Below are 10867 nucleotides of genomic sequence, written 5' to 3' on the forward strand. Positions count from 1 at the left end.
AAGCTAATGGTTCTCTCTCCTCCCCCTCCCTAAGACAGTGTAGGGCCAGATCTCCAGAAACCTCTTCTATCTGATTTGAGACTCCCTGAAAAAATCTCGACGAAGCCCAGGGTACCCTATGCCAGAGGGTCCTTCCCCACTAGGGTCTTTGCATTTGCTGTTCTCTCTGCCTGCAAAGCTCTCCCCCTTTTTCTCACCAGGGAAAGAGAGCGTTCTCACTTTTGAGAGCTCAGATCAAATATGCTTTTTCACTGGGGCCAGCCCAGACTCCCTAACCTTACTCTCGCCAGCAAAAGCCGCTTTCCTTGCAGACCCTCTCACAATCTGTAATTATCTTATTTATCCATATTTCCCTTTAGGCGGTAAGAATCTTGCCCAACTTGTTTACTGCTGTACCCCCAGCAACACAACACATAGCAAGTACTCAGTAAAATGTTGCTGAGTGGGTGGGTGGGTAAACAAGGAGGAGGCGGCAGGCCGGTGGGAACAGGCCTAAGAGCCCTTTAAAGATGCCCCGTGGCATCTTCATCATGGCATGAAGCATGGGCAGGACTTCACCATGGCCTCTCTTGGGTCTCTTGGTTTCTCTTGCCTTGATTCTTCTCAAGTCTGTTGCTACTTAGATACTGGTTCCACCACCATATACCCCCAGTTCCACCCCAATTGTTCAGACTTGGGTATTTCCCAGGAAACCTAGTTCCCATGTTTGGCTTCTCTTACTCTGCTTCCATTCAGCCATCCTCAGCTTGAAAAATTCAGACATCCACAGGGATGTCTGACCTTTTATGACTTCAAGACCTTCAAGACTCTAACCCAAGCCCACCCCTCGAACCATATCTCCAATACCCCATTTTGCCCTCCATCACCACCAATGAGCTCATGGCTCAGCTCTCTGGATCCCATGCCTAAACCTTTGCTCAGGTCTCTACTGCTTAAAACATCTTTCTGCTACCTCATTACCTGGTAGCTTCCTTCCACCCCTTAAGTCATCCCTCACCACCACCACCACCCCACCCCCAGGCCAGAACTGATACCCTTTCTCTCTGCCCCACAGTCATATTTGCCCTCAACATCTGGAAATTATCTTTAATCTCTTTGTTTGCCCCAAATGACTGCTCCTTGATGGTTGGGACCCATCCAATTCATCCCTGTTGGCCCAGAGCCTGGCACATAGTAGGCACTCAATAAACACACACTGAACTAAACTATCTTGTTTGCTCCTTGACAATTCCCATTTCCAAAGTGACTCTTTGCAGAATATTAATACTCAGTACAAGTAACAGAACTATTGTTATTATGCATGCTTACTTAAGCCAACTGATAAGAAATAGCTGGGGTGGTAGTTTCACCATCATCATCATCAAACTGAAGACCTGAATGCTAACAGGCAGAAAGGTATGGTACAAAGAGTACTGGTTCTGGGTTCAAGTCCAGACTAGGGTGCTTGCCAGCAGTATAATTATGGGCATGACACCTTCCTTCTCTGGCCCTAAGTCTCTTCCTTTGTAAGATAAAAGGCCCAGTCAGACACGAATGGTCACATACTATATGATTCCATTTACATGAAATGTCCAGAATAGATAAATCCATAGAGACAGAAAGTAGATTGTTGGTTGTCAGGGAAAGGGATACAGGGGAATGGAGTGAAAATGCTGAATGGAGCGTCTTTTTGGGGTGACAAAAATGTTCTGGAATTAGTAGTGATGGTTGCAAACCTTTGTGAATACGCTAAAAAAAAATGTCTACTTAAATGGTTAAAACAATGAATTTTGTGTTATGTGAATTTTATCTGAATAAAAGAAAGAAAGGGCTAGACTAGAACAGAGGTTGAAAATTGGAGGTCCAGCAGGCCACACCAGGCCCATGGCATGTTCTTTAGACCTAAACAAAGTTTTCAATATGTTATATTTGCACAAATAATTCAAAAGCCAAAGATTTTCTTTTTAATTATTTTATTTTTTTACAGAGATATTGTCTCATGATGTTGCCCAGGCTGGTTTCAAGCTCCTGGGCTCAAGCAATCCTCCCGCCTGGCCTCCCAAAGTGCTGGGATTACAGGCATGAGCCACAGTGCCCAGCCTCAAAGGTTTTCTTGATTATGGTGGTGACTATACAAATCTGCATAGGATTACATACATGTGTGCACACACACAAATGAGTACATACAACACAAGTGATATCTGAATTAGAACTATAGATTGCAGCAATGTCAATTTCCTGGTTTTCATGTCACACTATACCTACCTAAAATATTAACACTGGGGAAGTGGGGTGAAGGACACACAGGATCCCTCTGTACCATTTGTTGCCACTTTCTGTGAGTCTATAATGATTTTTTTTTTTTTTTTGAGACAGAGTCTTGCTCTGCCGCCCAGGCTAGAGTGCAGTGCCATAATCTTGGCTCACTGCAACCTCCACCTCCCAGGTTCAAGAGATTCTCCTGCCTCAGCCTCCCCAGTAGCTGGGATTACAGGCACCCGCCACCACGCTCAGCTAATTTTTGTATTTTTAGTAGAGATACAGTTTCACCATGTTGGCCAGGCTGGTCTGGAACTCCTGACCTCAAGTGATCTGCCAGCCTCAGCCTCCCAAAGTGCTGGGATTACAGGCACAAACCACCATGCCTGGCCTTATAATGATTTTTAAATTACGATAAAATTTATAAAGCCAAACCTTTTATAATTTCAAAATGTGGCTTCTCCTTAAAAATAACAGGATCTGGCAACACTGGGCCTCAAGGAGAACAACTGGATGGAGCCGGGTAGTAGCTGCTGCCCTGTAAACGGCCATGGCTCTCCGATGCATCTCCCTAACACCAAAGCTGAGTGTTGGCTGCCATTGATCCCAACTGCACGCACCGGGTTTTCTCTTACAAAAGATAAATATTTATCTATCAAAAACAGGAAAACGAAAGGTCAAGATTCTTATGTTTCCAGAAAAAAGGAAGACCACAACATTTTTGTGAGAGAGGAGAACATTCCTAACAGTTTGGTCTTCAATCTCTTACCCTTCATCTCGTGCTACCTGCCTGACCTCTGAAGCATTTGAGGTTTAGACTCCTGGACCCAATTTCTTACTCTAAGTCAGCAAATAAACTTTAAAATCAAACCACTGGAAAAGAACACAGCTTAAGTACACAATATCTCATTCTCCCCTAAGTATGTTGGTTCTTTCATCTCGCCTTTCCTGAGAACACAGGATCCTGCTCTCAGCCATCAAAAGGAAAGGTTCCACCCCTTATGCAAGATCACATTCAGAAAAATAAATAGGATTTCTTTTCTCCACTGAAACTATAGTTCTATTTAGTAAGGTAGGGAAAAGACCCTCAGGGTGTGCATTCTCCCACCTTTCTTACCACCCCACCACCCCCCCACTCCTAGAGAACGTGCTTGGAATGCAACTGTCCCTGAAAAGGGGGCGGGCATAGTCACAGACAACCCAAGTAAATTGCCAGTGAATGTTTTTAGCACAGCCATTTCCAACCAGGTTACACAAAAAGATCACCTGGGGCTCCAGCCTGATGGATGAATTTTAATATCCTCTCCTCAGGTGACACGCAAGCAGTCTGCCCAGCATGAATCCATCCTGGGGTGCCTGGAAATCAGTGATCTAGAAAACTCTGATCCCTGGCTACCTGGACAGCAGGGTGGGACATACGTCGCCAGCCACCAGCCACAGGTGGCAATTGAGCCCTTGAAATGTGGTTAATGTGACTTGAGATGTGCTGTAAGAGTCATGCACACATTGGATTTTGAAGACTCAGAATTTTTAAAAAGAATGTAAAATATCTGAGAGGTTTTTTTTATACAATTACATATGGAAATGATGATAATATTTTGGATATACTGAGTTAGAAAAAAGTGTTGTTAAAATTAATTTTGTCTGTTTCTACTTTTTTAACGTGGCTACTAGAAAGTCTTAAATTACCTATGTAGCTCATATCATATGTCTACTGCACAGCCAGACTCAAGGAGGCACTCATCATTCTAGAGTGGGGATTACAGTCATAACTGAAAAGGCAAGAAGGTTGGCCACACTGGCTTCCACCTACCAACTGTGTGATGTTAAACGAGTTCTCAATCTCTGATGTTCAGTTTCCTCCCCTGTACACAGGCACGATAACATCCACACCCTGGGCTGCTGCTGAGCGCACATAAAAGAAGAGAGCTGGAAGCACTAACCACACATCTTCTCCCAGCTGGTACTCAACACCTGCACACTGCCGGCCCTTCTTCCTTCCCCGCCTTCCTTAAGGACACAAAATTTGAGTTCAGGATCATCTGGCTTCAAACTTACTCACCACAATGTCCAGTTCTGCACAGTGGCAGGAAGTAGGACAGGGGTTCTCCATCTACAGGGTAAAAGGAATCATCTGGGATGCCCGAACCCCCCAGAGATTCTGACTCTGTCCAGCCGGTATGGGTCCAGGCACACACATTTCCCATGAGCGCCTCAGAACATCCTGATGCCTGGGGTCTAGAAGTCACTTTGAGAAACACTGACACAGCTGAGAAATAGTGACCAATATCAGCAAGACTCCCTGGGGACTTCCCCAGCCAGTCAGACAGACCAGCCTGAACAAGGCAGGTGTGGCCCACGGAGAGACCAGGAACTGGTCACAGGCCTTTTGCCAGCATAGGGCTGCTTTCCTGAGATCTTTCAAACCTAGGCAGGCAATCACCGTCTGCCCTGGGCACTGCTTCAAACATCAGAAGGCAGCTGACACTTCCTGCCCTCACACAAGGCCCCTTACGGGGGTCAAAAAATATGGACAATTTCAAGGTACCCAACAGCTTGGCCAATGGGCTAAAAAGACCTTGCTGAAGCCAGGCATGGTGGTGTGGGTCTGTAGTCCCACCTCCTCGGGAGGCTGAGGCAGGAAAATGGCTTGAGGCCAAAAGTTCAAGGCTGCAATGTGCTATGATCGCACCTGTGAACAGCCACTGCACTCCAGACTGGGCAGCATAGCATGACCCTGTCTCTAAAAAAATAAATAAATAAGTAAATAAGACTGTGATGCTTATTTACTTACCAGCAGTACCAGGCGGGTCTTTTTTCCTGCTCTTGCCTGGTACTCTTGCCTGAAATCTGAGTGTCAGTCTCCTGGATGTTACTCTTCCGCAGAAGCATTGCTCTGCCCTTCTAGGAGGCAACAGAAAGAAGCTCCATGCACAGACCTGCAAGTCCCAGCAGCCTGTTTGTTCTGGGGCCTTTAGCCACTCAAAGAAGTCATCTCACTGAACGTGAATGTTGGACAGGCAGCTCACACAGATCGATTCGACCCCACGAGGCACACACAGAAGAAAGCACTCTCTTTATCTAAGCCAAACAGTCACTGCTCCTTGCCTTGGTCTAAAAATCTTCTCTGTGCTAAACCACCTCCACCTCAAAGCAGAACAAAAGAGCAATTTCTTGGAGAACAAAAATTAAAATATCCTTCCCCAATAATATTTCTTTCAGCAAAATGTGGCCTAGAAACTCAACCTATTCTTTCTTCTCAAAGCAAATTTCCTTTCTATTTATGGAAAAAATACAGTCTGAATGAATTGCCACATTTCCCCACTAAATTCAAACTGCCTCAAATTATTTTTGAAGAGAGGGTATGAAGTAAATAAGCACTGAATCTGAGAACTCTGACATATTTCTTTATTTTTAACACAGGAAAATGATCTGGGATTTGTGCAGAATGAAGTAACACTAAGTACAAGCTGACTTCAGCAAATCAGCCCGAGGCCCCCCCGCCACAGAGCACTTCCGCCATCACCCATCTTCCAGAATGTGCTTCTCACACTCTACTGCCTCACCATCAGCCCCAGATAGAACAGACCAGTGTCGCCTGAACATAACTGGGTCTCCATGTAGCCCAGCGTCCATTTGGTGGCCATACAAGGAAGCAATCCAACTCAAACATAATAAAAATTAACTTAAAATGTTAGAGGATCTCTTGTGGAGCACCAAAAGAAGGGAATTAAATTATTAATGCACAGGAAAGTATCTTCAAAGTCCTTTCTCCTTCTCTACCACTTGATATCCTAAACACAGACAGCTCCTCTAGAAACTTCCTTTTACTTTTCATCTCCTCACTCTCCCTAAACCCCAGTTGATAAACACTTTCCTCTCCCTCCTCCTTTCCTTTGGCCTTCATTCTCTCTTTTCACCTACAACTATTGGCCCTTTCAGATGCCAGTAGCTGCTTACACACATACACATACACACACACAAACACACACACACAAACACTCTGACCATCCCTACCTCCTAGCTCTCTAATTCAGCCTCTACTCATTGCCCTGACTCCATATGAAAAAGGCCCAGGCACTAAACTAACCAAGAGAAACTTCTCCTTAGAAGGTAGTGTTACCAGGAAAGTTGAGTAATAGGCAATAGAATTCTCTTTCGCAGAGAGAAGAGGAGAAAGTCCATGAATACTCACAGTGGCATGTGGCAAGAGGTGGTAGATGCTAGAAGCTAATGCCTAGTAGTGCTGAATGTCACCACTCAGATCAGCTGGACCCAGCTTCAGAAAAGATGCTCTTTATATCCAAATTAGACCTCTGCTGCAGAGAGAGCTCCAGCACAGCCATTAATAAACCACACCACCCTGACCTCCAAAAGTCTCTCAACACACCGCCTGGCTATATCCATCTCTATATTACCTGGGATAACACAGTAAATAGACAGGGATATTTCCCAGGTCTCTGTCTATAGCAGAGATTCATCTTGGTGCTTGGAGAAGTTAACAATGACCTGAAAGTGAGGAACTGTGGGCCTAGCGCCATGAAGAACTTCTAAAATGGCTCTGCTTGTACAAATAGTTTGTTCCTCCATTCTCCATGCACTGAGGAAGTTTGAGAGGCAGTGAGGACGAAAACAGAGAAACTATGATGAATATGACCCAGCCTCTACTCCTATGGATTAGCTGTGTGGCCCTGGGCAAGTTTCTGCACCTCTCTGAGCCTATTTCCATTTCTGCACAATGGCATGGCTGGCCACAGGTGATCAAGTTCCTTTCCAGCACTGACATTTCACAGCTCTGTGATTTTAAGGATACCTGCCATGGGGGTCATGGCCAAACGGGTGGGAAGAAGGGCAGACAGAAGAGGGGGTACAAGCTATTACAAAATCTTAATTATTACTAATCATTGATTGGAGCTCTAAGAAAACATTCACTGCAACTCCAAAAACTGCAGATGTCAAGTGTGGTCAGCAGTCACAGGTCAGTTTCTGGGAGCCCTAATCTTAATAAGAAAAAGATGTGCACACTATTTCTAGCAGGCCATTCACTTACGGGCCACAGGAAGATGCATTAAGCGCAGTGACTTCCTCTCACTGTAGCAAGACCCTCCCAATCCAGTGAAGTCCAGAGTTCATTCTCCCTGGTCTGCAGATGAGCGCACAGGGTCTGAATGACTACCCAAGTCGCACAGTCTGGTGGTAACAAAACCAAGAGAGAAGCCCAGATTGTCTGACTTCCCAGCTCACATTAAATGCCAATTAGATAACTGTGTGGGATCGCTGCAAAGCATAGACACTTAGAAACCCACACACAGATTCACCTAATTGGTCGAAGAGGACGGGGGAGGACTCTGCAAATGGGGAGCCAAGAGCAGCCTTTCCCTTCCTTCACCACCCTGCCAAGCAGGTTGGTCACCAGCCCTGGGGATTAGTATCCACCTGCTACCCTGTTACATGTACAGACATCTGTCTTTAAGTGATTGCAGGTGGTGGCTCATAATCTAGAGCTGAAGATCTTAACCTGAGCACCAACTAAAATTATATGCAAAGACTCCACAACTTTTTATACGTGTATCCCTGGACAAATCTTTTAACATCTCAGTGGCTCAGTGTTCCCATCTGCAGAACAGAGATAACAGTGCCTACACCTCACAGGGTTGTGATGAGCATCAAAAGAGATAATACACCTAAGTGCTTAGCACAATGTCTACAACATAAATGTTAGTTATTATCATATAATTTTTCTGGAAGAAGTGTCCAAAGCTTTCATCAGATTCTCAAAGGGGTCCATGTTCCAATAAAAACTAAAAACTCTTGTTCTATACCCTATCCTTGGAATGGAACTGAGGTCATCCTGTAAGAACACAAGTGCCCCCTCTAGCTTCGGCACCTGTCCAGATGAAAGGGATGGGAGGCTTTCTACGCCCCCCTATTCCTGGAGGGCTGTGGAGAGTGAGGAGATGAAAAGTAAAAGGGAGTTTCTAGAAGAGCAGCTGCCATCGTGTACGAGATACCAAGTGGTAGAGACGGAGAAAGAATTTCATTTTCCTAGGCATTAATAATTTAATTCTCTCCCGTTGGTGTTCAACAAGAGATCCACTAACATTTTAAATTAATTTTGATTATGTTTGAGTTGGATTGCTTCCTTGTATGGTTACCATTCTTTGTTTTCACAGTTCCCCAGCAGGAGCGTCAGAAAGGGTGACCAGAAAACTGGAGTACAGGGCTGGGAAACGGTGCCAGAAGCTCCTCCTCCCGTGTTCTGCGGGACTCCACGGGAGTGGGTTTAAACCCGAGTATGTGGACACTGGAGTTGAGGAATTTGGCTCTCTTCTTTCTCATTTAGATTAGGACCAAAATGGATTGGAAGAGGCATTTCCCAGCCACAAAAAATGCCTATTTCTGGCCTCCAGTGTCAGAAGGAATACGGGGATCCTAGGTCCAAAACACAGAGGAGCCCTAACCGCAGAGCCTCAGCCTTGGGTCCACAGCCCAGAAAACTCCACTCAGGTAGAAATGAATGTAGAGGACATAGATGAATGTCTAACACAAGAGTCAATTCAAACATCACACATCTTTACTCTCAGCTGGAACAGTAGCAACTCCATAAAGGCTCGGGTAACTCTAATAGGCAGTTAAGTCTATCTTCGACTGATCAAGAGTGGGGAAATATATTATTACTTAATAAACATGGTGTTGGGTTGGATGAAATTTTTCAGAGCAAGGGGTATTTAGAAGAAAAATAAATAAGTATAAAAACAAAAGAAGGGCGTCTCTGATGACAAAAAGGCTGGGAACAACAGTTCCCATGGCAGCCCCGGCTCCCGACGTCCCTAAGCTCCAATCTGTCATCCCTCCTGTATTCTCTACCTTGTTATCCCATCGGCAGACTGAGAATGAATTTCAAAGCAACCATGCTTTTTTACAAATCATTTTCTCTAATATAAAAGTAATACATGTTAATCATAGAAAGCTGGGAAAACAAAGGAAGTCTCAGAGAAAACACAAGAATCTGTTCACCAATGTTAGCATGTTAATTTATTGCTGCCAATCTCTCTCTTTCTCTCTTTCTTTTTCTTGGTTTAAAGCAAATTATTTTTATCTTTATTTAAAGACTTAATATCATACTAAATTTCCTAAGATAGCAAGCATCCTGAAGATTCAGTAAAAGCAGAAAGTCCAGAAAAGCTTAAAACTTGTCGGCAAAATGAAGACAGTGCGAATGTGAGTGTATGTTCACATGTGTGCACACACACACTCACACACACACACACATGCAGGTCTTGCTTCTCAGAGGCCTCTTAAACTCTCACAACACAGGACGGTCACTGGCCACCCCGAACTAAAAAGTTTAAACTTAGAAGATCAAAAAAGAACTCCACCCACTAAAACAATGGTCTTTAAGTATCAAAAAGCCTAGCATTTCCAATTTTCAAAAACCTAAAACCTATTATGTGTACCTTGGCACCAATCTGGGTCAGTTCCTGGTGGGGTTCCAGGACAGAATTTCAAAAGATGCTGTAATTATTCCTCATGTCACTGATACCATTCTATCAGACTCAAATAAATCAAAATCCTAAGAAAACCAAAACTGAACCTCTGGCAATACACTCACTACTTAGAAAACAAGAGTTTTCTAAATACCGAGAAAACCAGCTCCTTTTACGGTTGCCTCATAAAATCATTTCTAATGAGACTTATGCCAGACCTATGGAAACAATAATTTGCTGACCAGTTTCAACAAACTGCACCCAAGTGATTTTTCCAAAGAGAAAGCATTTAAGGGTGAAGGTAAGAGAAGTCCTAGGGCAGGTGGGAGAACGTGTAACACTGCATGCTTTCTTTGTTGTTGTTGTTTTGTCACCCAGGCTAGAGTACAGTGTCACCCAGGCTAGAGTACAGTGGCATGATCTTGGCTCACTGCAACCTCCACCTCCCGGGTTCAAGTGATTCTCCTGCCTCAGCCTCCTAAGTAGCTGAGATTACAGGCACCCACCACCACGCCCGGCTAAGTTTTGCATTTTTAGTAGAGACGGGGTTTCACCATATTGGCCAGGCTGGTCTCGAACTCCTGACCTTAGGGGATCCGCCCACCTCGGCCTCCCAAAGAACTAGGATTATAGGCGTGAGCCACCGCACCTGGACAACAGCTGCGTGTTAGACTCATTTTTATCAAGACTCAAATACAGTTAGAAGATACTTGTTCTGGTATGTACAAAACTGGTCCTCCTCCCTAACCATATCTAGTCACAGGTGGGTGAGGACTTGGGAAGGAATACAGGCACCTAGAAGTGAGGGATGGGTAGGCCCTGGAATTACAGAGCCGCCACCACTCAAAAAGCCTGTTCTTAACCTTCTGATATCCCTTCCTGAAAAGCAGCCTGATCTTCCCTTGCACAAAACAGGATACTTTCTTCCTGGAAAGTATCAATTAATAAAATGTATAAGTAATTTATTTATTTATTTATTTTTTTTTTTTTTTTTTGAGACGGAGTCTCGCTGTGTCGCCCAGGCTGGAGTGCAGTGGCCGGATCTCAGCTCACTGCAAGCTCCGCCTCCCGGATTTTTACGCCATTCTCCTGCCTCAGCCTCCCGAGTAGCCGGGACTACAGGCGCCTGCCACCTCGCCCGG

At 44.6% G+C, this 10867-nt stretch overlaps 1 protein-coding gene across 5 annotated transcripts in view; it reads right to left on the bottom strand.

Moving 5' to 3' along the window:
• SORBS1 (sorbin and SH3 domain containing 1) overlaps window positions 1–10867 on the bottom strand; it is a 252779-nt gene that overhangs the window by 186515 nt on the left and 55397 nt on the right. The gene's annotated exons all lie outside the window — the stretch shown is intronic.

The sequence above is a fragment of the Theropithecus gelada genome, chromosome 9 (genome assembly GCF_003255815.1).
Source record: "Theropithecus gelada isolate Dixy chromosome 9, Tgel_1.0, whole genome shotgun sequence".
In the NCBI taxonomy this organism is placed as follows: domain Eukaryota; kingdom Metazoa; phylum Chordata; class Mammalia; order Primates; family Cercopithecidae; genus Theropithecus; species Theropithecus gelada.